Here is a 25,543-nt window from a genome sequence, read left to right on the forward strand (position 1 = left end):
TTTTGCCTATATACCTCCTAAGACAAAAGAAATGAAAAAATAAACAAAAGGAACTACGTCAAACTAAAAAATTTCTAATTAGAAATTTCTAACTAGAAACCACCATTAATAAACCCCTTAAAAAACCGTTTGTTTTTGCCCATTGAATATGATGTTGGCAGTAGGTTTCTCATATATGACCTATAAAAGGATGGCTAAGAAAACCATCATCAAAATGAAAAGGGAACCAACCATATGGGACAACATATTTGCCAATGATATATAAGACAAGGGTTTAATCTCCAAAATATATTAAAAACTCATTCAACTCAAAACCAGGAAGAAAAACAATCCAATTAAGAAACGAGCAAAGGACCCGAATAGACGCTTCTCCAAGGAGGATATCCAGATGGCCCAGAGACATATGAAAAATGCTCAACATCACTAGGCATCAAAGAAATGCAAATTAAAACCACAAAGAGACTTTTCTAAGGTGGCAGCAAGATAGGTGGGAGCAGAGTCCACTTCCCCCTACACCCAGGTGAAACACCTAGCTGACCTTCTGAGGAATAGAATGAACAGCCAACAGTACCCCAGCATATATGAAGATTGAAGACCAAAAATTGTAGCAGACACTGAAAAACCAGATGGTAAAGAGTGTGCTTCAGGACAAGGTCCCTGGGACCAGTGCAGGGACCAGTGCAGGGACCAGTGTGGTTGCAGCCCCCAAATCTGGTGCCTGCGGGGTCTACCACAGTGTTCTTGGGAGAGAGCCAGGTCAAGAGCTCCCTCCTCTGCCAAACAAGTTTTGAGCAGCACCAGGAGAGACCTGGTTGCTTGAAGTTGCAGTGGGGCAATAAGGACAAAGTGGTAAACACACAGGGGCTGTGTGCACACACTGAGACTGTGGATGCCTGCTAGGGAGAGTTGGGCCATTGATGGGCTCTGACCCAATAGTCCACAGTCTGGCTGGAGAACTGGCCTGTGTGAGAGGCCAGGCCCTTGTATGGAGTGGCAGGCCTGATAAGGAAGAATTTCTCAAAAAGAAAAAGTGAGAGAAGAGGCCCTTGGCCATTGTTTGAGGAATTCTCCTTCAGCAGCTAATCCAGCCTCTGCACTCCTAACCCTGCCAGGCTGTGTGGGGCTCCCTCAGTAGTGCAGAAGGCCCTGTGCTCACACCTGCACTCCCGGGGATGGTGCACATCTGAACCTGCGGGATGGACAGCTGCCTATCCTGCCCCAGTAGTAGAGGCCAAGCACGCATGCATGCAGCACTGGGAGGGAGTGTGCCTGACCCTATGGGACTGGTGGCTGTCCATCCCTACACACCTGCAGGCCTGGGATGGAGCACACCTGACCCTGGTGCCCAGAGGCATGATGCATCTAACCCCTGTACCCCCGGGGAAGCAGCAGAGGAGGCACGCACCTGTATCCACAGTGGCAGCCACAGTGGCACCCCTGCCCTGCAGAGCCAACTGGCTCTCTAAGAGGAAAGCAGAGACACCTCCACAGAGGAGGACTGCAGGGCTCAGGGAGTCAGCAAAACCCAGAAAGACTTAAGTCAGTGGGAGAGCTGAACTAGCCTGAAGTGGCGTGGAGAGTCCCTAGTATCTAGGACAGCAAAGAGCAAGAAGATGGTGTGTGAGTTGCCCCCAATTGGTGCACCTCAAGGGCAGTGCAACTGGTGGACTGAAGACCTAAGCTGGGTGCAGAAGGGTACTGGGGGACGAGCAGCAAACTGAGGAACTGGGCTGGAGGCTGGTCAAGTGCAGCTCAGAAAGGGAGAAAGGCAAAACCAATTTCCCCTCAGCCTGCTGTGGGAAGACCACCAGAACTGGCTTGGCCTGTTTGAAGCCAGCAGGAAGCTTTTTTTTTTTTTTAAGTAATTTTTTTCCGTTAACTCCTTCTTCCTTTCTTTTCTTCTTTCTCTTTTTATTCCTTCTTCCTTTCTTCCTTTCATTCCCTTTATATCTCTTCTTCCTTCCTTCTTCTGCTTCTTTTTTTTAATTCCCACAAGAAGGACAATAAAACCTGGAGCTGTGAAAAAATCAGAGTTGGAACCAAAGAGGGGTCATTCCAACAGCTGAGACAGTGAAACAAATTTCACTTTGCTACTCCAAAGAACTTGAAAGTTATTGTATATTTGTATTATTATTTTTTCATTATTCTCACGTCTTTTATTTTATTAGTGTTTTTGTATTTCTCTTCTTTTTGTTTAGTCTTCTTTGCTTAGCTTGTTAAACTGCATTGTTTGACTAGTTTCCCTTCTTCATAGTGTATTTTTAATTTATTGTCTTTCACTTCACTTGTGTTCTATTAGCACACTACTCAAGGTCCTATACTTCCTATTCTTGTTATACAAATCACATAGATTCTGTCATATGATTTTTGCCCCATTATTATTATAAATAATTGCTGTTCCATACAATTGTAAATATCACACAACTCCTCATGCAGATCTTAGCTCACTTCACCGTTTCCTCAACTTCATTATTGTTGTGGTTAGCTCTATTCTCTCACACACTACACATATTATCTATCCTTCACTCTCACTTACCTCAAAATCTGACCTCCCACAAGCTCACTGCTTTCTAGATCCAACTCACACTCCTTTTCACCACCAACAAGAGTCTTATCTTCTTTCCACCCTAAAAAGTGGCTAGTTGCATGAAATATCATGGTTAGCACTACACATCTCCAAAAGATCGCTTATCACTTCTCTACAGCTTGGTACTTAAAGTATCATAGAATACACTCATACTGTATTAAACCATTTCATCTTCCCCCTCCAACTGATCACAAAAAAGAGTAGGGAAAGCTGTGAACACCAGGATACCTGCTGGAAGAGGAAACCCACCAACAAAAGAACCACCAACTAATAACAGAAGAAGGTGAAAGAGGGAGTGGAAGCCACACTAACTCAACCCAGGACCTACCTGGAAATACAACTAAATGGTGGAGAAATTACTCAGAACAAATAACTGAACAAAAGCAAGAGAGAATCCTCAAAACCTTGTACACACAGAAGAAGCAATTTCAGCACAACCTGCTCACACCCACACAACAGAATACAAGATGTGGAGTACAGAGTGACCCTCAGTTAACCAGCTGGAGGGAAGGAACCACCAAAGAAAGACCCAACAACAATCAAAACCCAAAGACATACAGAGACCCAACATAAATGACAGCCCACGACCACCGACCCCAGGAGATCAAGGAGACTGCACCACTGAATCTCACAGTATTATACCATACAAGTTCACACCAGAAACCCAGGGAGTCAGAACAGATCAATATAAAAAGCAACGGCTAACAAGAAGAGTCTCACAGACAACAGGAAAACAAAGAATCCCCAAATGAAAGTAAAGGAGGAAGCCTTAGAAAGAATGCTAAATGAAGTACAAGCAAGTCAATGATCAGATACTGAGTTCAAAACAATGGTTATAAGGAAGCTCAATGAGCTCCCAGAGAATTACCAAAAGCTACAGGGAAACTACAATGAACTCATTGCAAACTATATCAACATAAAAAAGGAAATAGAAACTATCGACAAGGGCCTAGAGGAAATGAAGAATACAATTTCTGAACTGAAGAACACAGTAGAAGGAATCAAAAGCAGGATCAATGAAGCAGAGGATCAGATCAGCAAGCAGGAGAACAAGGTAGAAAAAAGGACGCAGAATGAGCAAGGAAAGGAAAAGAGGCTCAGGAAGAATGAAGTGTGGTGAAGGGAAATGCATGACAACATGGAACATAATAATATCTGCATAACAGGGATACCAGAAGGAGAAGAAGACCCACGGATAGAGAACCTGTTTAAAAAATAGAGATGGAAAACTTCCCTTATCTGGTGAGAGAAAAAGCCACACAAATCCAGGAAACACAGAGAGTCTCAATCAAGAGAAACCCAAAGAGGCCTTCTCCAAGACACATAATAATTAAAATGGCAAAAGTCCAAGACAAAGAGAGTATCTTAAAGGCAGCAAGGGAGAAACAGGAAGTAACATACAAGGGAGCCCCGATAAGGTTAGCAGCTGATTTCTCAATGAAAATGCTCCAAGCCAGAAGAGAATGGCAAGAAATATTCCAAGTAATGAGAACCAGAGGTCTGCAACCAAGGCTACTTTACCCAGAAAGGCTCTTAAACAAGATAGAAGGCCAAATAAGGAGCTTCCCAGACAGAAGAAGTCTAAAATAATATACATCCTCCAAACCAGCTCTGCAAGAGATGCTAAAGGGACTTTAAGAAAAGGAGGGAAGAGAGGGGCGGGGAACACAGATAGGAAAATGGCAATGAATAAGTACCTATCAATAATAACCTTAAACATAAATGGGTTAAATGCTCCAATCAAAAGGCATAGAATAGCTGAATGGATAAGAAAGCATGACCCACACATATGCTGCCTACAAGAGACCCACCTCAGGACAAAAGATCTACACAGACTAAAAGTGAAGGGCTAGAAACAAATTTTCCAAGCAAGTGAACAGGAAAAAAAAGCCAGGGTAGCAATACTCATACCAGACAAAATAGATTTCAAAAAAGGGGCCATAAAGAGAGACCCAGAAGGTTACTTCATAATATTCAAGGGAAGAATCCATCAAGAAGACATAAACATTGTAAACATATATGCACCCAACATAGGAGCACCCAAATACATAAAGAAAATCTTGGAGGACTTCAAGAAAGATATTGACAGCAATGCAATTACAGTAGGGAATTTTAACACCCCACTGTCAAAAATGGACTGATCTTCCAAACAAAATATCAACAAAGATATTGTGGCATTGAACAATGCCCTAGATGAAATGGACTTAACTGATATATATAGAGAGAGCCTTTCATTCCAAAGAAGCTAAATACACATTCTTTTCAAATGCACATGGAACGTTTTCAAAAATAGACCACATGATAGGACACAAAACAAGTCTCAATAAATTCAACAAAATTGAAGTCATATCAAGCATTTTCTCTGACCACAATGGACTGAAACTAGAAACCAATTGCAAGGGAAAAAGCTCAAAACACTCAAAATCATGGAGATTGAATACCATGCTATTAAACAATGAATAGGTCAAGAATGAAATTAGAGATGACATCAAAAAGCTTCCAGAAACAAATGAAAATGAACTCACAACAATCCAAAACTTATGGGACACAGCAAAGGCAGTCCTGAGAGGGAAGTACATAGCAATACAGGCCTACCTAAAAAAGATAGAAACATTTTGAACAAAGAACCTCACCCTACACCTACAAGAACTCAAGGAACAACAACAAAGACAGCCCAGAGCAAGTAGAAGGAAGGAAATAACCAAGATCAGAGGAGAATTAAATGACATAAGAGACTAAAAGCACAATTCTAAGGATCAATGAATCCAGGAGCTGGTTCTTTGAAAAGATAAACAAAATCAACAAGCCTTTAAGCAGGCTCAGCAAGAAAAAAAGAAAGAGGACCCAAATAAACACAATCAGAAGTGAAAGAGGAGAGATTACAACTGATAACACAGAAATACAAAGAACTGTAAGAAAGCACCTGTGGGGGTTGAAGTGCCAGGAGAAACACCCAGCCTCACAGGAGAGTTGGTTGGAGAGACCCACAGGGTCCCAGAAAGTGCACAAACCCACCCACCCAGTAGTCAACACCAGAAGGGCCCAATTTGCTTGGGGGAAGTGAATGAAATCTGGCAGTGAGTACAGCAAATGTCATAGTTCCCTCTCGGACCCCTGCCCCACATACAGTGTCACAACCCAGCAACTGGGTTGCTCTGCCCAGTTGAAATACCTAAGGCTCCACCCCTCACTACACAACAGACACATCAAGACAAAAAAAAAAAATGGCCCAAACGAAAGAACAGATCAAAGCTCTAAAAAAAATATGACTTAAGTGACGAAAAGGTAGCCAACCTATTAGATGCACAGTTCAAAACATTGGTAGTCAGGATACTCACAGACTTGGTTGAATTTGGTCACAAATTAGATGTAAAAATGAAGTCAACACTAAGTGAAATAAACAAAAATGCACAGGGAACCAATAGTGTGGGAAGGAATCTGGGACTCAAATCAATGAAATGGACCAGAAGGAAGAAAGAAACAGCCAATCAGAAAAGAATGAAGAAATAAGAATGCAAAAAAAGTGAGGAGAGCTTAGGAACCTCCAGGATATCTTTAAACATTCCAACATCTGAAACTATAAGGGTGCCAGAAGGAGAAGAGGAAGAGAAACAAGTGGAAAAGTTATTTGAACAAATAATAAAGGAGAACTTCCTCATTGTGACAAAGGAAATGGACTTTCAGGAAGTCCAGGAAGCTCAGAGAGTCCCAAACAAGTTGGACCCAAGGAGGAACACACCAAGGCACATCATCATTATATTAGCCAAGATTAAAATGAAGGAGAAAATCCTAGAAGCAGGAAGAGATAAGGGGACAGTCACCTACAAAGGAGTTCCCATCAGACTCTCAGCTGATTTCTCAAAAGAGACCTTACAGGAAAGAAGGGGCTGGAAAGAAGTATTCCAAGTCATGAAAGGCAAGGACCTACATCCCAGATTGCTCTATCCAGCAAAGCTTTCATTTAGAATGGAAGGACAGATAAAGTGCTTCTCAGATAAGGTCAAGTTAAAGGAGTTCATCACCACCAAATCCATATTATATGAAATGTTAAAGGGACTTATCTAAGAAAAAGAAGATAAAAAACATGTTCAGTAAAATGACAGCAAAGTCACAATTATTAACAACACATAAAACAAAAACTAACTATGCAAACAACTAGAACAGGAACAGAACCACAGAAATGGAGATCACATGGAGGGTTATCAACATGCAAGTTGGAGGAGGAAAGAGGGGAAAAAGTACAGAGAATAAGTAGCATAGATGGTAGGTAAAAAATAGACAGCGGGGAGGGTAAGAATAGTATGGGAAATGTAGAAGCCAAAGAACTTATAAGTATGACCCATCGACATTAACTATAGAGGGGGAATGTGGGTGGGAGGGGGTGTGCAGGTTGGATGGGAGTGAATGTGGGAAAATGGTACAAATGTAGTAGCATAATCAATAAAATATATATTTTTTAAAAAGACAGCATATATATTAGTCTTGCTTTCTTATCTATTCAGGTACCCTATGTCTTCTAATTAGAGCCATTAAGCCACTTACATTTAAAGTGATTGTTGATAGATATGTATTTATTGCCTTTTTATTTGTTTAAATATGTTCCTCTATTTGTTTTTTGTTATTGTTGTTTTCTTTTTTTCTTTTTCTCTTCATCCTCTTCTTATCTTTTTCCTTTTCACTTCACCCTTTAACATTTGTTGTAATACTGGTTAGGTGGTAACAAATTCCTTTAGCTTTTTCTTGTCTGGGAAGCTCTTTATTTCTCCTTCAATTTTAAAGCACAGCCTTCCTATATAATATACTCTTGGTTGTAGGTCAGTGCTTTTCATCACCTTGAATATTTCCAGCAAATCCCTTCTGGCCTGAAATGTTTCTGTCAAGAAATCATATGACAGCCTTAAGGGATCTCCCTTGTAAGTAACTAACTGTCTTCTCTTGTGGCTTTTGAGATTCTCTTCTTGTCTTTAAATTTTGCCATTGTAATCATGATGTGTCTTTGTGTGGGACTCTTCTGTGTTTCTTGCCCTTGTGTGTCTTTTTCCTTCACCAGGTTAGGGAAGTTTTTGGTAATTATTCCTTCAAATTGGTTCTTGATCCCCTGCTCTCTTTCTTCTTCAGGTACCCCTATGAGGCAAATGTTGTTATACTTCACGTTATCCCAAATAACACTTAAACTAATTTCAATTTTTTTTAATTCTTTTTCTGGTCTGACTGAATGCTTTTCTCTACCTTGTCTTCCAAAATGCTGACACAATCCTCTTTTTCATTTAATTTACTGTTCATTCTTTTCCATGTATTCTTTATTTTAGATATTGCATTCTTTATTTCTGACTGGCCTTTTTTTATGGTTTCTATGTTCTTTTTTATGTTGTTGCGCATCCCTATAATCATTACTTTGAACTCTATATCTGGTGAATTGCTTACCTCTGTTTCATTTAGCTCTTTTTCTAGAGGTTTCTTTTGTTCTTTCATTTGGGACTTGTTTCTTTTTCTCCCCATTTTAGCTGCCACTCTGTTTTTGTTTCTCTTCATTAGGTAGATCTGCAGTGATTCCTGGTTTTGTTAGGATGGCCTTACATAGTATGTGTCCTTTGGGACCTAGAGGCATAGCCCACTTTGCTCACCTGAGTTGGGTGCTCTAGGAATGTTTCTTGTACACATTATGTAGGCTTTCTTTCTGTAATTGACTCTTAATTTCTATTGGTTCACTTGTGCATGGGATTGACCTTCAGGCTGGCTGACTGTGAGGCTCAATCCCCAACACAGTGTGCTAGCTGCTCTGCAGGTGATGACAACTGGAAGCAGAATTTGCCTCAGTAAGTTTTGGTGCCTATTGAGATCTCCCTGATAATGTGTTGCTTGTGTACCTTTTTGGATCATGTTCTGTTGTTGTCTGAGTAGTCACTGGGCATACTGGTTCTGAGTCTTTTCAAAGGGACTCTGGTGCAGATCTATGTCAGATGCTGCCTTTGACTAGCCCTGGGCAACCTGTTTGGATATATCATTGATCCATAGCTCTATCTTCTGGTCCTGAGTGTTTACATAATGGACTCAACTATGTACCAAAACTGGCTTTTACAAGGATCAGGCCATGGAGAAGATAAGCTAAAGTCCCAAAGCATGCAGAGATTCACTTCTGCCTACTGGCTGACAGATTTAGTCACTGAAAGAGCTTCCAGTTGTGCTCTTCAGCAGGGCATAAGCTCCACACGGTGGGTGAAAGGGAATCCTGCAGGTGGGGCTATTGTTTCCCTTAATATTTATGCCACATGGATGGGGATGATCTGTCCAAGAATGATGGCTACTTCAGTATGAGGAATAACTGAGCACAAGATCCTGGGGACTGACGCTACAGCTCTTTCCCCAGATCCACTAGCTCCAGAAACTCCTTAGAGTTTAGTTTGCTATGCTCTTCCTCTGTCAGAGCCCAAGTTAAGTGTTTTCAAATTCAATTTTGTGTGTTGGTCCTTTAAGAGGGTGGTAGTATCTCTATCTATGTCTCCCTGGTGAACAGAAACCTTGTGCTTTTCACAGCCAGATATTATGTAGGTGCCTATTCCCAGTTCTGGTGCTTCAGGCTTAACAACCCAACTTGGGGTTTAGATTCTACACTTCTCAGGAGGAACCTCCCTGCATCTGCTACATCTCTCCAGAATTTTAGCTACTGTCCATGGGAATCCAGCCAACTGTCATGCACCTCCACACTTCCTACCACTCTTGATGTGGCTTCTTCTGTCATTCTTTGGTTGTAAGGCTTCTCTCCAGCTAGTCAGTCTTCAGTTAGTTATTCAGGATGGTTTTTCTATAATTTCATTGTAATTCCAATTTGGTTCTGGGAGAAAGTTAGTGTAGCTTCCTCAAACTCTGCCACCAACTTTGATCTCTGTTAAGTATTTTCAGCTTCTCTACTGAGCTAGGTCTTGTGCCAAGCTTGGATCATGTGGCAGCTACTGGGGGGCTCCAGAAAAATAGAGTTTGGAAAGGCTGAAAGGTGGGGTCTGGGAGCTTTCAGAATTTGTGTTTTGGGGGAGGAGCATAGTTTGTGACCTCTTTCTCAGCCTCATGGTATATGCTCTCATGAACAAGGGATCTTGGTAGGCCAGAATGGGCAGAGTAAATGTAAAATGCAGTGCTTGAGCTGGGTAGAATTCAGAAAGTGCAAATAAAGGAGAAAGGCATTCCAGGTAGGAGGGAAGACCAGGGAGCAGGATGAGCTGAGTGTATCTGAGACAGTGAGGCCTAGAGTATGTGGCTGCATGTGGTTGTACAACGGTTGGCTAAGGTAGAATATTTTCATGGCCAAATGCATTTCCTACCTGACTTACTTTACAGAACAGAGTAGGCTGCAGACTGTAGAGAACAGACCATGCTTTTGTTATCCTATATGGGTTAGGTGTCTATTTTGTCCATAACTTGGTGCAAACAAAATGCTTTCTTCAGTAATTTCCACAGTTGCCAAGACTCTTTTTACAGAAGATTTTGTATTCAGCAGAGTCTCAAGAACACAGTACAGAAATCATTAATGTTTGCTCAACAAGAACTCAATTGCTTTTCTTCCTATTGGGCTTGTTAGCCAACCTTCTTATGAACATTAATTGATACCATGTTTACTTAGATGGCTGGTTTATACCTAATCTGAACTTTCCTGACAAATCAATTCTTGAAAGTAGTGAGAACTGGGGTTAAACAAATTTAAAACAAGAAAAAAACAGACCAAATTTTACTTCATAGTATGTAATGTTAGAATAAACTTCCAATGAAGATGTTAGATAGTTTATAGTTATAAAATTAAAATAATTAGAATGAGTTTTCTAATCTTTTTAATATTTTATTTGATATAAATTTAAAAATGACTCTTATTCAATATGATTTGGTTTTTCATGTAAAATTTATGACCCATGAGTATTATGTAGAGAAAGAAAGATAAAATTACAAGTTGAGCAATATTAATTTGAACATTGTATAAGATGTTTATCTTTTTCCCACAAATAACACTTTATGCACCTTGAATACACATTAGCACTCTGATGGCTTTATGTGTATATTTTACATCTAACTATCAAATGTTCTGATAAGATTTGTCACTCTTAGCCATTTTAAAATTTATGATATCCATCCTACTCACACCCACTTGCAGTTAAATCACTTTGAAATGTGACTTTTTATATCAGTAATATAGTAGGACTATCATTTACTAAATTACCAAATGCCAATGTTAGTGCATTCTTCAAGATTTGTGTGAATTATCCAAACTCCAGTGTAGATGCATTCGTAAACAAAATGATTTCACTAGCCAATTTGGAAACAATCTAGGCCTTCCTGGAAACTGCAGCCTGTGGAAAGGCTTAAAAGTCATACCAACAAGAGTTCAAATGGTAACATGGCACTTATAAGTGTTTCCAAACTTATATATTCAAACATTTTCTTATCCTACTTTTTCAAGAGAAACTATAACCTCAGATGTTATGATAAATCCTCTCTTTTGTCTGATTTACCCAACTCAAGGTGGTTCCCTATGTTTTGTGTAAACCTGTAGAGAAAGCAGGTTGTAGCAGGAAGGTAGGACAAATTAGAGGTGATAAAATCTGGGTCCCTTTCCCAGTTCAGCCTGGCATTTACTATATAGTCTTGGGCATGTCACTGATACATCTAAGAATTAGTTTTCTCTTTTGACCATTTGGAGAAGGATCACTAAATCATTGTAAAGATTAGAGTCAGAACTACTTTAGGGTTTTTGTCATGAATACATCCTGATGAATATTGTTTCATATGTGAATATGTATCTAAAAACTGAAATAATAATTACACATTCCTGGCTTTTGATTCTAAATGGTTACTGCGATGAAAAGGTGTAAATTAAATAATCAGATTAACATTGATTGATAGGACCTCTGTCTACAAGTTTAAAACAGTCGGCACTTTTTTCTTCATGGCTGAGTGATAATTAGCAGAAGACATAGTTATCAACACTTAGCACATAGATGTGAAGACATTCACTGCTTATATAGAACAGATGGAATATATATATATATTAACTATTTTCATACATTAAATAATATGCCTTGACATGATTTTCCAGATGTTTTAAAGTATAATTTACATGAGCTAGTTTGTAGCTTTTTAAGATGCAAAATTACTTCAATAAGGAAGCTTTACAAAAAGTTGTTTTAAAAAAAACAATTTTTAGAGATTTTTTAGTAGTTAGAATCTAAAAAACACCAAAGGTGTATTCAGCAAAACAACATTGCATCAAAAGCCATGTAGAAAGGAACTGTCCATAGACATGCTGCTTTGGCTGGAGGTGGGGTTGCAGGGAGGGAGGGAGGCAGAAAAGCATTTCAAATTCTCTCGATCTTAAATGTAAATTTGTGGGCCATTGAGGGGAGCTATCAACGCATAATAATGTTACAGAACAGCAAGGGGCCAAGAGGGCTGAGGCAATATATGTCCGCTGCCAGAGGAAAGATGTCTCTCAATGTCAGAGATTTATGAAAAGGAAATGTTTATTTAATGCTGTACAGACTTAAAGTAGTGACCTAGTGTCTTCATCAAAATCCTAAAGTCCCTTAAAACACCCACAAACACACACAGTCCTTCCCTCTCCCCTTTGCCCAGTCTGGGGTACCGTATCTCAGGAAAAGAAATAGAAGTCCCTGGCTCAGGCAGCCCCAGTTCTTCCCAGAAATCTGTCTCAGCTGGTAGACCTCCTTTCGTTCCCAGCACCATCAGCTGTGTTGCCAGGATCTCTGCTAAAGCCGGATGGTGGTTCCCCCTTCTAAAGCTGCAGGGGTCCCCACTCTGGCAAAGCTGTGTGGTTCTCCTTTCTATTGCCACAGCCACATGGTTCTCTCTCTGCACTGCCACAGCTGTGTGGTTCTCTCTGCACAATGGCTGCGGGAGTCTCCACTCTGCCAAAACTGCATGGTTCTCCCTCTAATGGCTGCTGCATCTGGGTTTAAATCCCCGAGCCAATCTTCTTCTGCAGCCCCATTTCCAACTCCTCCTATAATCAGTTACACCTGCCAGTACTCTCAAAGCCTTCCAGCTTTACTGGGCTGCCACTGTGAGTCTGAGCAGGTGTGGCCCCATGTCATGGAGCCAATCTTCTCCACGCTCCCAGGCAGGTGCTGTAACTCGGGGGAACTGCCCCCCAGTTATGTCTTGGGGGAGAAGTTACTTCCATTCCCCTGGCTCAGAGCATGGCCACAGCTATGTAACCAGTTAAAGGTTATAGATGTGTTAAATGACCACACCAGAGGTTAGCTGCAAAGCCGTTGCTATGCAAAACAGCTTTCAATGGCCCTGCTCCATTTGTCCCTTCCCCCAACCCACACCTGGTGGGGAGGGTGGTGAGGACATCCTAATATTTCCTGAACACCTTGAATTCTGGACCCCATTCCAAATCCCTATTTGGGGTACCCCCTCTTGGCTGCACCCTGTTACAATGATAGCCTCCCAGCGCATACCATGCTGCCGTTTAAGTAGAAAGTCACTCCCTAGGTGAGACTGTCCTATATAGTACACCAAAGCAATATATAGATGCCCTTCATCCAGAATTTATCCTGCACTGTTTTAATTTTTCCCACTTACAACTTTTTGGTATGACTTATAAGGTTTTTTTGTCACTAGTTAATGCAAGTAACATTATTGGACCACTTATTTTTTAAAGCCAGAGAATATTTGATTACATAGCTGGAAAAAGTAGAGTTGATGTTTACCCAGATACTACAGTGAACATTAGCACATTAGCAACATGTTAGAATTCAATACCAATGTGCTTTAATTTACCTTTTCTATTTTTAGATGTTGCCTTCTTCCTATGCTCTTAGATACATCCTCTATTTATCCATCCATTCATCCATACAAGATTCATCTTTCTCTAGCTATGTATTCCATCTCTCCCTCTCAAATGTTTCAATTTTAAGTTATTTCATTTGAGGCTCAGGCAGGCAAGAGAGTCTAGAATGCATCTATGGATAACTTATGGTTGGTGGTTTTACTTGCTCCTGAAAAAAACACCATAACTTATGGTTGGTGGTTTTCACTTGCTACTGAAAAATACCTGTTGTATTCCTGTTAGGTTGACATAAATCAAAATGTAATGAGGTGCAGCCAGGGCCCCCCAAAGAGGAGTTTATAATAGGGTCCAGAACTCAGGGTGTCCAGGAAATAGAAAAATATAGGATAACCCCACCCCCACAAATCTGGATTGGGGATAGGACACGTGGAACAGGGCCATTGAGAGTTATTTTGCATATCAAAAGTTGGCCAGCTTCACACCTGATATGCAAAAATGGTTATTTTACATATCCATAACAGCTGGCTAGTTTCATAGATATGTTAAGTAGCCATGGCCTTGCTTTGAGCCAGGGAGATGGGAGTCACTTCAACCCATGACATAACTAGGAAGCAGCTCCCCTTACAGCACCTTCATAAGAGCTTGGAGATAGTTCACTCCACACCACAGGGCCACATCTGCCTGGACTAACTATGGCAGCCCAGAAAGGCTAGAAAAATATGGGAGTGCTGGCAGGTGTAGCTGACTGTGGAAGGAGTAAGAAATGGGACCACAGAGGAAGATTCACACTTGGATTTAAACCCAGACATGGCAGCCATGCAGGGCTTACCACATGGTTTTGGGGGTGGTTTTGAGGATCCCTTTACCATATGGCTTAGGTAGCAGAAGAGACAATGCAGGACTAGGGACAGACAAAATGAGAGACTTTGTGGGAAGGAAAGGGGTGAAAGGACTCTCATTGTTGGGCTATGACAAGGTGCCATGTGGTTTTGGATTAAGAACTAAAGATTGTAACAACACAGCTGATGGTGCTGGGAACCTTGGGAGGCCTTCCAATGGAGCATGGATTACTGGGAAGGACCAGGAGCTAGCTGAGCCATGGACTTCTACTTGTTTTCCTGAGATATAGTACTCCTGATTGGCCTTACTGGGCAAAGTGGCAAAGTGGGGATTGTGGGTGTTTTAAGGAACTTTGGGTATTTATGGTGACATTCTTCCATTACTCTAAAGCTCTATAACTTTTGAATAAATAATAGTTCCTTTCCTCTTCACCAGCCTCTGGCATTGAGAGCCATAATTCCAGTTCCTAAGGGTGATGGGCAAGGCAAACCTGGTATAGAGGGACCCTGGGAGAGGTGGGGGTCCATTCGGTAACAGTATCTTGTCTTCCCCCAAATGTGTCTATTCTGTAACAAAAAGACATGGTCTCATCTTTTTAAAAAGTGTAACAGGCGCAAAACAAATAATAACCCTAACCACTAATTGTGGCAAAATAATTACCCTAACCACTAATTAATAAGAGTATTTAAACTAATGGAGAATGATGTCCAGTGAAGTGAAAGTCACCTTGGATTGGTTAAGCATATTTTTCAAAACAGCCTTTGTAAAGGAAATTGTAAGTGTAAGTTTGTATTGGGTGCAGTAGAAACAGAGAAACAGGGAATGCTAGACTCTGCATTGGAAATAAGAGGGTATTTCACAGGGAAGATGCCACTGAGCTTGTCTTTAAGAAGGACAATGTTTGCCTGGAATTTCAGTGAGTGAGGCATTTGGTCACAAAAAGAATAATGTTTAAAGCAGGGAGAAGAAATACTAAGTTAGGACAGAGCAAGGCATGTTTAGAGATCAGTAACTTGTTTGTATTATTGGAATACAAATGTTAAAAAAAGGGTGAGGACCCTAGGTAGGTGGGACATAAATACAGTAAGATCTTGGAACCATAATCTAAAAATCTGTACACATCTAGAGTCAGTATATCAAAATAATATGGAGACAGATTTTTGACTTGATACAGAAATATTTCAATAGTAAGAGACAACAGGAAGGCCTCCCCTTTTGTTCCATTTGGAGGTCCTTAGAAGGAAATGAGTTATGAATTAGTATAAAATATCTAGGAAATTCCCTGGCTGGCATAGTTCAGTGGATTGGGTGTGGGCTGCAAACCAAAGTGTCGCAGGTTCGATTCCCAGTCAGGGTACATGCCTGGGTAGCAGGCCGTGACCCCCCGGCGACCACACATTGATGTTTCTCTCTCTCTCTCTATCTCCCTCCCTTCCCTCTCTAAAAAATAAATAAATAAAATCTTTAAAAAAACATCTAGGAACTAAAGATGAGTCACAAAGACATAAGTACTTTGTCACTGAAGGTGTACAAATGGGACCTTCTTTATATGTCAAAGATGTTGAAGGGATTCTTTTATCAGCTGTGATATTGCCTTAAGTCTCTACATGCATTTTATAGATTTAAGACTCATTGATAAATGAATAAGTCCCTTTTACTGGCTTGTATAACCATGTTTTAGAAGAATGAAATAGATTTTATTCTGTGATCTAAAAAACTTGTATCAAACCCAGTATTTCCATATCAATGTGTCAGAATATGCTACATCTGTGATTCCACAGGCAAGCCAAACTATCCCTGTGGTTTCTGCTCCAGTTTGCTTTCAATTCTGCTCAAATGTGGACATCCAATAGGATGGGTTTTTTTTTTTTTTTATCATGAGTCCTGTAGCCCTCATCCCTCCATTCCTTATTAGTCTGTGATCTCTCCACTTCCCAGGATGTGAACCTAGCTCAGGTTTTCTTTGACACCTGCTACTGAATCCACTCATATTCCTCCTGCACCACCTGATTATCAAAGGCTTATAGCATCCCAGCAAAGGACTAGATTCGCTATACACATTGTTAATTTTGGATTTTTTTTCTTGTGAAGGTTACAAATAAACTATATAATGTTATAATACTCATACTGATAGCTGTGAATTCATTGAACAAATACTTTGGGGCACATACAACATGCCAGACACTGTTTAGCCCTGAGGACTAACACTGTAGTGATTAAGACAAAGTACTTTGACTTTGAGCAGCTTACATTCTGATGAGGAAGGACCAGCTAAAAACTTATAATACAAACAAACAAATATATAAATAAAGTGTTTCATACAGTGATAATGCCACAAAGCAAACAAAAAGGCAAATAATAGTGACTTGCTAGGCTGGGCTGTTGTTTTTAGCTGAGACGGATACTGGCCAGCAGTATCCATTGCTGCAGATGCTTGTCGAAACATGAGAAAAACATACACATGGACAACTGAGTCCTGTGGAGAAATAGGTAAGAAACGGCCACTCTCTCTAGTGGAGAGTGCCTTGTTCTCCTGCCCAAGCAGGCTTTTATTAAACATACCGATACAGTTTGTGAACTATAGTCTGACCAGCAAGATAAAACAAGTAGTTAGCTTTGAAAGGGAGTGGCAGATCTCCCACTGGGATTCTGAGCTTAGATTTGGGGGTTTTATCATTTAAAAAGACTATAGGACCTAACAGCTTAGTTTCATTTCCTGCCAGTGCCTTCATATTCTAATTAAAGAGTATCCTCCAGCAAGCAGGTCTTAGAGGATTTTGCATATTCTATGTCTCAGGTCTAATTACCCTGGGGGTCCTCTGACTCTGGTCTTGACTGCACCGCTCCTGTTATTTCCACAGGCCTGAGTTGGGCAGAGGAGACAAAGGCTTTGGGAGACTTGGATTTCTCACAGCTAGAACAAGGACTCAGGCTTTGGCAAAGCCGAGGGGGCAGAAGTCAATGTCAATCACCCCTTCGTTTCCACAGCCCCCCAAGTCTTTCCCTGAGGCCTCCATGTGATCATGCCTATCTTAGATGATTCCCACCATGGGAAATCTTACCCATCATTGGCTAACTGATCAAACATTGGGGGCCGGCACAGAGCAGGCAGCGTTCATGCCAGGGAAATAAGTTTTGTCTCCTTAGCGTCTCCTGCTTCGGAGGCTTCTTACTCAGCCTTAGCCATGGGTGGTTACAGTTTCCTGAGACTAGGCAGGGCGGACCTCAACATTTAGCTAGCACTGTTAGAGAAGCACTCTCAGAGGAAGTAGCATTTGAGCTAGTGTAAAACTGATGGGAGGAGGAACACGGCCAGAGGGAACAGCAAGAGCCAAGGCCTTAAAATTGTACCAACATGGCCTCCTTGAAGGAGAAACAGAAGAGCTGTGAGAACTAGTGCCCATCAGGTAAGGGAAGGACTTGTAGAAGATAAGACTGTTGAAGTAGGCAGGGGACCAAGTCATGGAGAGCCATACAATCTTTCTTGAAGTAATTAAATATCAATCTAATTCCAGTGGGAAGCTATTGAAGAATTTATTCAGAGAACTGATAACTGAAAAAACTTTGCAATTTAGGGGTGTCATATAAAAAATGTAATATTAAAGTTCATCAGGATAAATATCTTATACTTTGAAACTTTTAAATGGAAAATGAGATTAGCATTTTTTTATTATTATTCAATTACAGTTGTCCCCATTTTCCCCTCATTACTCTCCCCTTCCTCACCTACCCACACTCCTATCCTCAATCCTACTCTCCTTTGATTTGCACATGGATCCTTTATACATGTTTCTTGATGACCCTTTCCCTTCATTTCCCTGTTATCCTCCTCCAACCTCCCCCGTGGTTACTGCCAGTTTTTTCCTTATTTCCATGTCTCTGGTTCTATTTTACTTGCTTGTTTGTGTTGTTGATTAGGTTCCACTTTATAGGTGAGATTATATGGTATCTGCCTTTCACCACCCGGCTTATTTCACTTAGCATAATGCTCTCCAATTCCATCCATGCTATCTCAAAGGATAGAAGTTCTTCCCTTCTTTCCTCTGTGTAGTATTCCATTTTCACTCAAGTAACTATTTCTATCTAAACTTAGCCACTCAGGAATAATACTACAAATAAATGACCCATGTCAAAGACTGTCATCAAAGTTTTAATTATCTAATTTTTTAGTTAAGAATGGGTCTCATTAGTTTATAGCCACAATGGGTTCTTTGTTCTTCTCAGTTGTTTGTGGTGTCCTCACTAGATGTTACTCTTACTCTCTGAATAAAAATAGATTCATTCAGTAGTAAGAAAATATAGATAGTACTGAAAATAGATTCAGGTGATATTGTAGGTCATAGTTGTCATTGATTTCAAATGTATTTCTTCTCAAAACCCTCATCAGCAAGGCTAGTATTTGTTGGAAAGAAAATCACCCCTTCTTTTGGTTATATGCTCATTATTTCCTTACTTTGTTCTGTCATTAATACTTTATCATACTTACAGTATAAAGCTGTCTGCTTTTTTCATCAAAGTGTTACCAGTGTGGAAATTTCATTTCTACATGGTCATAACTTGCTGCATTTCCTAGCAGCTAAATATGCTCACAAGTGCCAGGCCATAGAAATATTGAATTAAAATAGCTCTGGACATGCTTTCTTTCCCACTGTGGTCCTATCCAAGGGGGTAAGATGCTGGTGTACAGTCACAGTGGAAGAATGACTAGAGTATTGAGGTGTTCTATCTTGGCAAAGCACTACTCAGCACCAACTACAACTTCTCTTACCATCTCTGCTTTCAGCATGCCTGATATCTATTTGCTTGCTCTTCTGCATCTGGTACAGGTAAAGATGAGATAAATTTGGGAGTCATGCATTGTATTTAAAGCTTGTGTTTTATAAAATAGCTACAGACTTCAACTTATGGGGGGGTTGGAAATTTCTGTCATAATTTTCAAGCACCTCAGAAGTTGTCATATTATCTGTGACAACTAGTAGTACAAATTGTTTTCTTTCATTTCCAGGAAATGCTTCTAGATGGCAACCTATTATTTGGAAGAAAGTACTAACCCTCAAGTAATATCAACACCTCCAACACCTATCTTTCCAACTTCAGGTAATAGCTTAATGTGTGACCATGAGTATTTGGTAGATGTTGAATGAGAAGTAAAATGTTGGAAGGTTTGTCCATATTGGAGTACTTTGAAAATGACTATAATATACTTCAGTAAATATTTATGTTGCACAAAATGTGTATTATAGCATGTATCAGACCCCCAGGTGTATAAGTTTTTCTCAAAAATTTTGAACATTCTTAACCATACACATGATGTGGAAAATTATTATAATTGTTCAGTTGTAATATATCAAAGAATATAAACATTAATATCAATAACATATTAGTTTAGAAATGCTGAGTTTTGGTCATTTCAGGTACTTTAATGGAAACCTAAACAAAAAAACTGGACTAAATCAATGTAGTGGGGTGGATAGAATAAGGTAACAGAAATCAACACAGGTTTGTTTTTATCTGATCATTTGAAATTATGTGAGAAAAGGTTTCTTATCTGTACTAGAAAAATCATCCACTATTTAATATCAGAACCTGCCTGGTTAACAATATGCAAGAATTAGCCAGTGTCATTTTGGGTAAGACACCATTGACCCTAGAGTTCAGTTCACACTATGATGAAGTTCATAGGTACTTGTTTAATTAACATTGTATAACATTCCAGAATGAAAGTGGTAACATAAAAGTTGTTAAAAATGGGTGACCTATGGAAGAAGCATGGATAGAGGGTGAGAACAGGAATGGACAGTCACCAAGTAAGGAAAATCAAAAGGAAAAACTCATCCAAATGGTCATTTTACAGAAGCTTTTTTAAATGTTTTGGTACTACATATAATATTGCTAAAGACCCAAGTTCTACCTGAAAGTTTTGAAATTTCATGATTTAAAAAATATAAGAAAAAAGAGGCATTTTCTTTGTAATTTTCAAAAGGTATGTGAATCAGAAATGTTTCACTCAGAAACACTTCATCAGAACTCTATGTCTTTTCTTTTTCAGTCTTCACCTCAGGATATTTGTATTGCTTTTATAAACAGAGGAAGAGAGGAAGAGGAAGAGAGAAATGTTGGAAACTGCCCTGCCTGGTTCCAGAGGCTATAATCCCCCATGGCTAAGGCTGAGTGAGCAACCTTCAGACCAGAAGCCACTAAGAAGACAAAGCTTACCTCCCTGGCAGGGGCGCTGCCTCTGATCCTTTTACTTCACCCTGCCTGGCCCCAATGCTTGGTCAGTTAGCCTATGACGGATAAGATTCCTTAAAAGAGGGACAATCTAAGACAGGCACGATCATGAGGAAACCCTCAGGGAAGGACTTGGGGGGCTATAGAAAAAGGGGGTGATGGACTCTTGCCCCTCAGCCTTGTCATAGCCTGACTCCTCATTCTGTCTTCAAAAAGTCTCCTAATCTCTTAGCTGCCTTACTTCCCCTGCCTGACTTAAGCCTGAAACAATGCTGGAGGTGGGTGTGGCCCTGTGCTGGAAAAGGTGGGTTCCCTAGGGTGATCAGGCCTAAGAAAGAATGCATAAAATCCTATCAAACCTACTTTTCTAACACCCTCAATTTAAATGATAAAGGTCCAAGCAGGAAGTGAGTTTGTTCCCCAAAGATTTATGGCCCTTTAACTATCTGACTCTGACTCAGAATAAGCCCTCAAGTTCTTTGAATGTTATGTATTTTTTAATCATTTCTGCCTGACAATGATTGATGAGCTTTACATATACACCCTGTATTCCTGTACAAATTGAACCCAATAAAATCTTGTCAAGGCAAGGGTCAAGGCGCTCTCCTCTTGAGAGAGTGGCTGAGGTGCTCTGAGGTGCTCTCCCCTAGAGAGAAGCCCCACCGTCCCTTTTCCTCCACAGGACTCAGTAGTCCATGTGAATTTGTCTCATCTCACCCATAATGCCACGGACCCCAGGAGCCAGGACCCCCCCCAGAAAAACATTGATTGGTTGCCTCCCATACATGCTCCAACCATGGATCAAACCCACAACCTAGGTATGTGCCATGACCATGAATCAAACCTGAAGACTTTTGTTGTACAAGATGACACTCCAACCAACTGAGCCACCCAGCCAGGGCATGGACTTTATGTCTCTAGTCACTACTGTCTTATTTCTATTTTCCAATTTATATTAATCTTCCATGTATTTATTTTAGTACAGCACAATTTCTCATTAACATATTAGGAATTTTGAGACTGACAGCTCTGTTATCTATCACATTTTGAGTCCCTTCACTTTCAAACATACCTCTTCTACATACCCCAACAGCACTGGTGTGCAAAGTAACCATAGTATTATCCAAACTCTAGCACAAGTTGTTACTAACAATATACAAAATGATCCATAATCAGTTTCTTGTTCAGGAAATCCAAAATCCCTGTTCTGCTTCTCAGAGTAGTGATCAAGGGCATCTCATCTTGTCACCTGCAGCTCTCAGAAGTGTGCTCCTGATCCCCCAAATGTGCATATTTTCACATCAAATCAGAGAATAAAAAGATATGTGGGTCACATTCACTTGCAGACCAATTATTAAAGAAATTACCAAAATAACCTAATTGTAATAAATAGTAGTCAATTTGCTTCTGCAGAGAAGTTGCCTGTACAAGATAATATCAATGGGTATAAGGACCAATAGTAGAAAAAGCAATGATTTTGATGTGACAAATTATTTCTAGTTTCTCATATACTTATAAAAGCTACATTTAGGCATGATCCTTCTGTAGGTGTGAAGGTGAAGTTACATCTTTGTCTAGTGTCCTTTAAGCCTAACTGGCTAATTCAAGTTTAGTATTCAGGTACAAACATCTAAGAAAGAGAACAGATGGATTCTATTTAAAAAAAAACAACAAATTCTTGGTAACTGAAGCTTAAAAATATTAAATGGCTTAGATGCTGAACATCTGTTGATGTAAATAACTGTTTCTAGTGAAATGTGTTTGATATTTCCTTGTCAGAGAAATCACTTGTGAAATTGCATACTGTGAACTAGTAATATGTTTAATCTGAGAAAGTCTTCACAGAAATAAAAATAGAGCCAGTTGAAATAATTTGGCCTCTTCACAAATAATTAACAGATCCAATGGCTTTGTTTATATAGCATATTTTCAAGTTAAAGTCTTGAAATATTAATTATTCAAATCTCCAAAGGTTTTTGACATTATTTTCAATGAATAGTCTGCATATAAACATTCTCTATTATTTATAAAGTAAAGGAAAAAATATTTTCATCTGTAAAAATCTGACTACTTAACTGTAAGACATTAAACTATACAATTTTATAAAACTGAAATTATACTGTATATCATGTTTAGTCCATGGTAAAATGGAAAGTATAATATTTCTACATTTTCCCTAGAATGTACATGAACTCCAATCCATGTTAGAATTACCCATAAGGAGATGCAGTTCACTGATAAGAAGTGAGTCTCTGGTGGTGTTTATAATTTAACATTGAGAATTAACTCTTTTTTATTTACAGTATAATTGGAAAAGAGGTTCCTACTCAAATTAGATTTTCAAATGCTGATTGTGATTGTTAGTAAATAAAGGGAAAAAATGAAAAGTGTTGCTAAATGTTTCATTGGGATTATAAGAATAATTGAAATTTGAAGTTATTTTAGAAGAAGGTACCTAATAAATCTTTATTTTAAAAAATAGGCATATTCATGTAAGCTGAATGGTCCTTTCCAACCTCATTTTTTTCATTGTTGTTCAAGTACAATTGTCTCCATTTTCACCCCAATAAGGCCCTCCCGCTCCATCCATCCCTGCCTCCCACTCTGGAACCTTCCCCCTTAGGCTTTGTCCATGTACCCTTTATACATGGCTCTTCCCTATTTTCCCCCATTATCTCTCTCTCCCTTCCTCCCCTCTGGTTACTGTCAGTTTGTTCTTAATTTCAATGTCTCTAGTTATATTTTGCTTGCTTGTTTGTGTTATTTATTAGGTTCCACTTACAGGTGAAATTATATGGTATCTGTCTTTCACCACCTGGCTTTTTTCACTTAGCATAATACTCTCCAATTCCATCCATGTTGTCAAGAAGGGTAGGAGCTCCTTCCTTCTTTCTGTGGCCTAGCATTCCATTATGTAAATGTACAGTTTTTTGACCCACTCATTTACTGATAGAAATTTAGGGAGCCTACAGCACTTGGCTATTGTAAATTGTGCTGCTGTGAACATTGGGGTACATAGGATCTTTTGAATTTGTATTTCAGGGTTCTTAGGGTACAATCCCAGCAGTGGAATTTCTAGGTCAAAAGGTATTTCCATTTTTAATCTTTTGAGGAAATTCCATATTGTTTCCACAGTTGCTGCACCAGTCTGCATTCTGACCAACAATGTACTGGTGTTCCCTTTATGCACAGCCTCTCCAACACTTGTTTGTTGATTTGTTTATGATGGTCATTCTAATTGGTATGAAGTAGTACCTCATTGTGATTTTAATTTTCATCTCTCTGATGGCTAGTGATTCTGAGTATCTTTTCATATGTCTCTAGGACCTCTGTATGTCCTCCTTTGAGAAGTGTTTGTTCAGGTCTTTTGCCCATTTTTGAATTGGGTTGTTTGTCTTCTTGGAGTGGAGTCATGTGAGTTCTGTATACATTTTGGAGATCAAACCCTTGTCCAAGCTCTCATTTGAAAACATATTTTCCCATATAGTTGGCTCTCTTTTCATTTTAATGCTGTTTTCTGCAGCTGTGCAGAAGCTTTTTATTTTGAAATGGAGGCAAGCAAACTATCAGATATAGAATTCAAAAAAATGGTTATAAAGATGGACAAGGAGCTCACAAACACAAAGAACTAGTGATAACTAAAACAGTATGAAAAAGGAAATAGAAACTATAAACAAGTACCAGGAGGAAAAGAAGAATACAATTCCTGAAATAAAAAACACACTAGAAGGAATTACAAGCAGGCTGGATGAAGCAGAGGACCAAGTTAGTGAGCTGGAAGACAAGATGGAAAGAAACATGGAGGTAGAGCAGATGCACAAAAAAAAAGACTAAAAAATATGAAGACAGCTTAAGGGAACTGCAGGACAACATAAAATTCAACAACATTTGAATCATAGGAATACCAGAAGGAGAAGAAAAAGAGCAAGGGATAGAAACCCTATTTGAAAAAATAATGACAGAAAACTTCCCAAACCTGGAAAGGGAATAAACCATGCAAGCTCAGGAAGCACAGAGGGTTCCAATCAAGATGAACTAGAAGAGGCCTGCTCAAGACACATCATAATTAAAATGGCAAAATTCAAAGACAAAGGGAGAATCTTAAAGGCAGCAAGAGAGAAACGGGAAGTAACATACAAGGGAGTTCCAATAAGTCTAGCAGCTGACTTTTCAACAGAAATGCTACAAGCCAGAAGGGAACAGCAAGAAATATTCCAAGTAATGAAAAGCCAAGGCCAGCAACCAAGATTACTCTATCCAGCAAGGCTCTCAATTACAAGGGAAGGCCAAATAAGGAGCTTCCCAGACAAAAGAAGCCTCAAAGAATACACCTCCACCAACCACATTTTTAAAATTCACATATATGATATTGGAGAAATTCCAATAAACCACTTCCCAAAGCATGCTGCAGACTTACATGCAAGTAGTGGGTTTATTGAAGAATTGAGGTAAAATTTTACTATATCTGTTTTAAGTAATATGGAAAATAAGAACTTAAAATGATTCAGTAGTACACAATTTCTGACTTAATGATTTCAAAAATATTTTTACTTCTAGTGAGAATATCACTTATGTATTTAGAAGATGTGTTATGGCTATCATACAATTTAGAAAATTGGTTTTCTATGTTAAAAAGCCATGTTGTACTAGTGGGAAAGTTAAAAACATTGTTAACACTGGTCCATAAAATACAGAACTTCAGCATTACTTTTTAAATCTTCATTAATAACACCAATTCCTTTAAATTTTCTAAGTTACAAAAATCATACTAAACTACTAAATGTCATGATTTTCAGCCAAAGGACACATAAACTATTAACTATAAGTGTTAGATCAATGTAAATGCAGAAGCATTTTTGTGCAGCTATAATAAATATTATAAAATGTAAAGTCCCAATTTCTTCTCAAGAACATATATATTTCTAAAGACACTTAAACTTTACAATCAGTAAATTTTTTTCTAGTAATATCTCTTAAAATACTCTTAGACAAACCAAGTAAAATTGCTTATAAGTTTATCATTATCCACTGAACTATAAGTTTAGCAGGTTTTTCAAAATAAGGTAACTTATTATACTAGGTGATAC

The sequence above is a fragment of the Phyllostomus discolor genome, chromosome 10 (genome assembly GCF_004126475.2).
Source record: "Phyllostomus discolor isolate MPI-MPIP mPhyDis1 chromosome 10, mPhyDis1.pri.v3, whole genome shotgun sequence".
NCBI classification, from domain to species: domain Eukaryota; kingdom Metazoa; phylum Chordata; class Mammalia; order Chiroptera; family Phyllostomidae; genus Phyllostomus; species Phyllostomus discolor.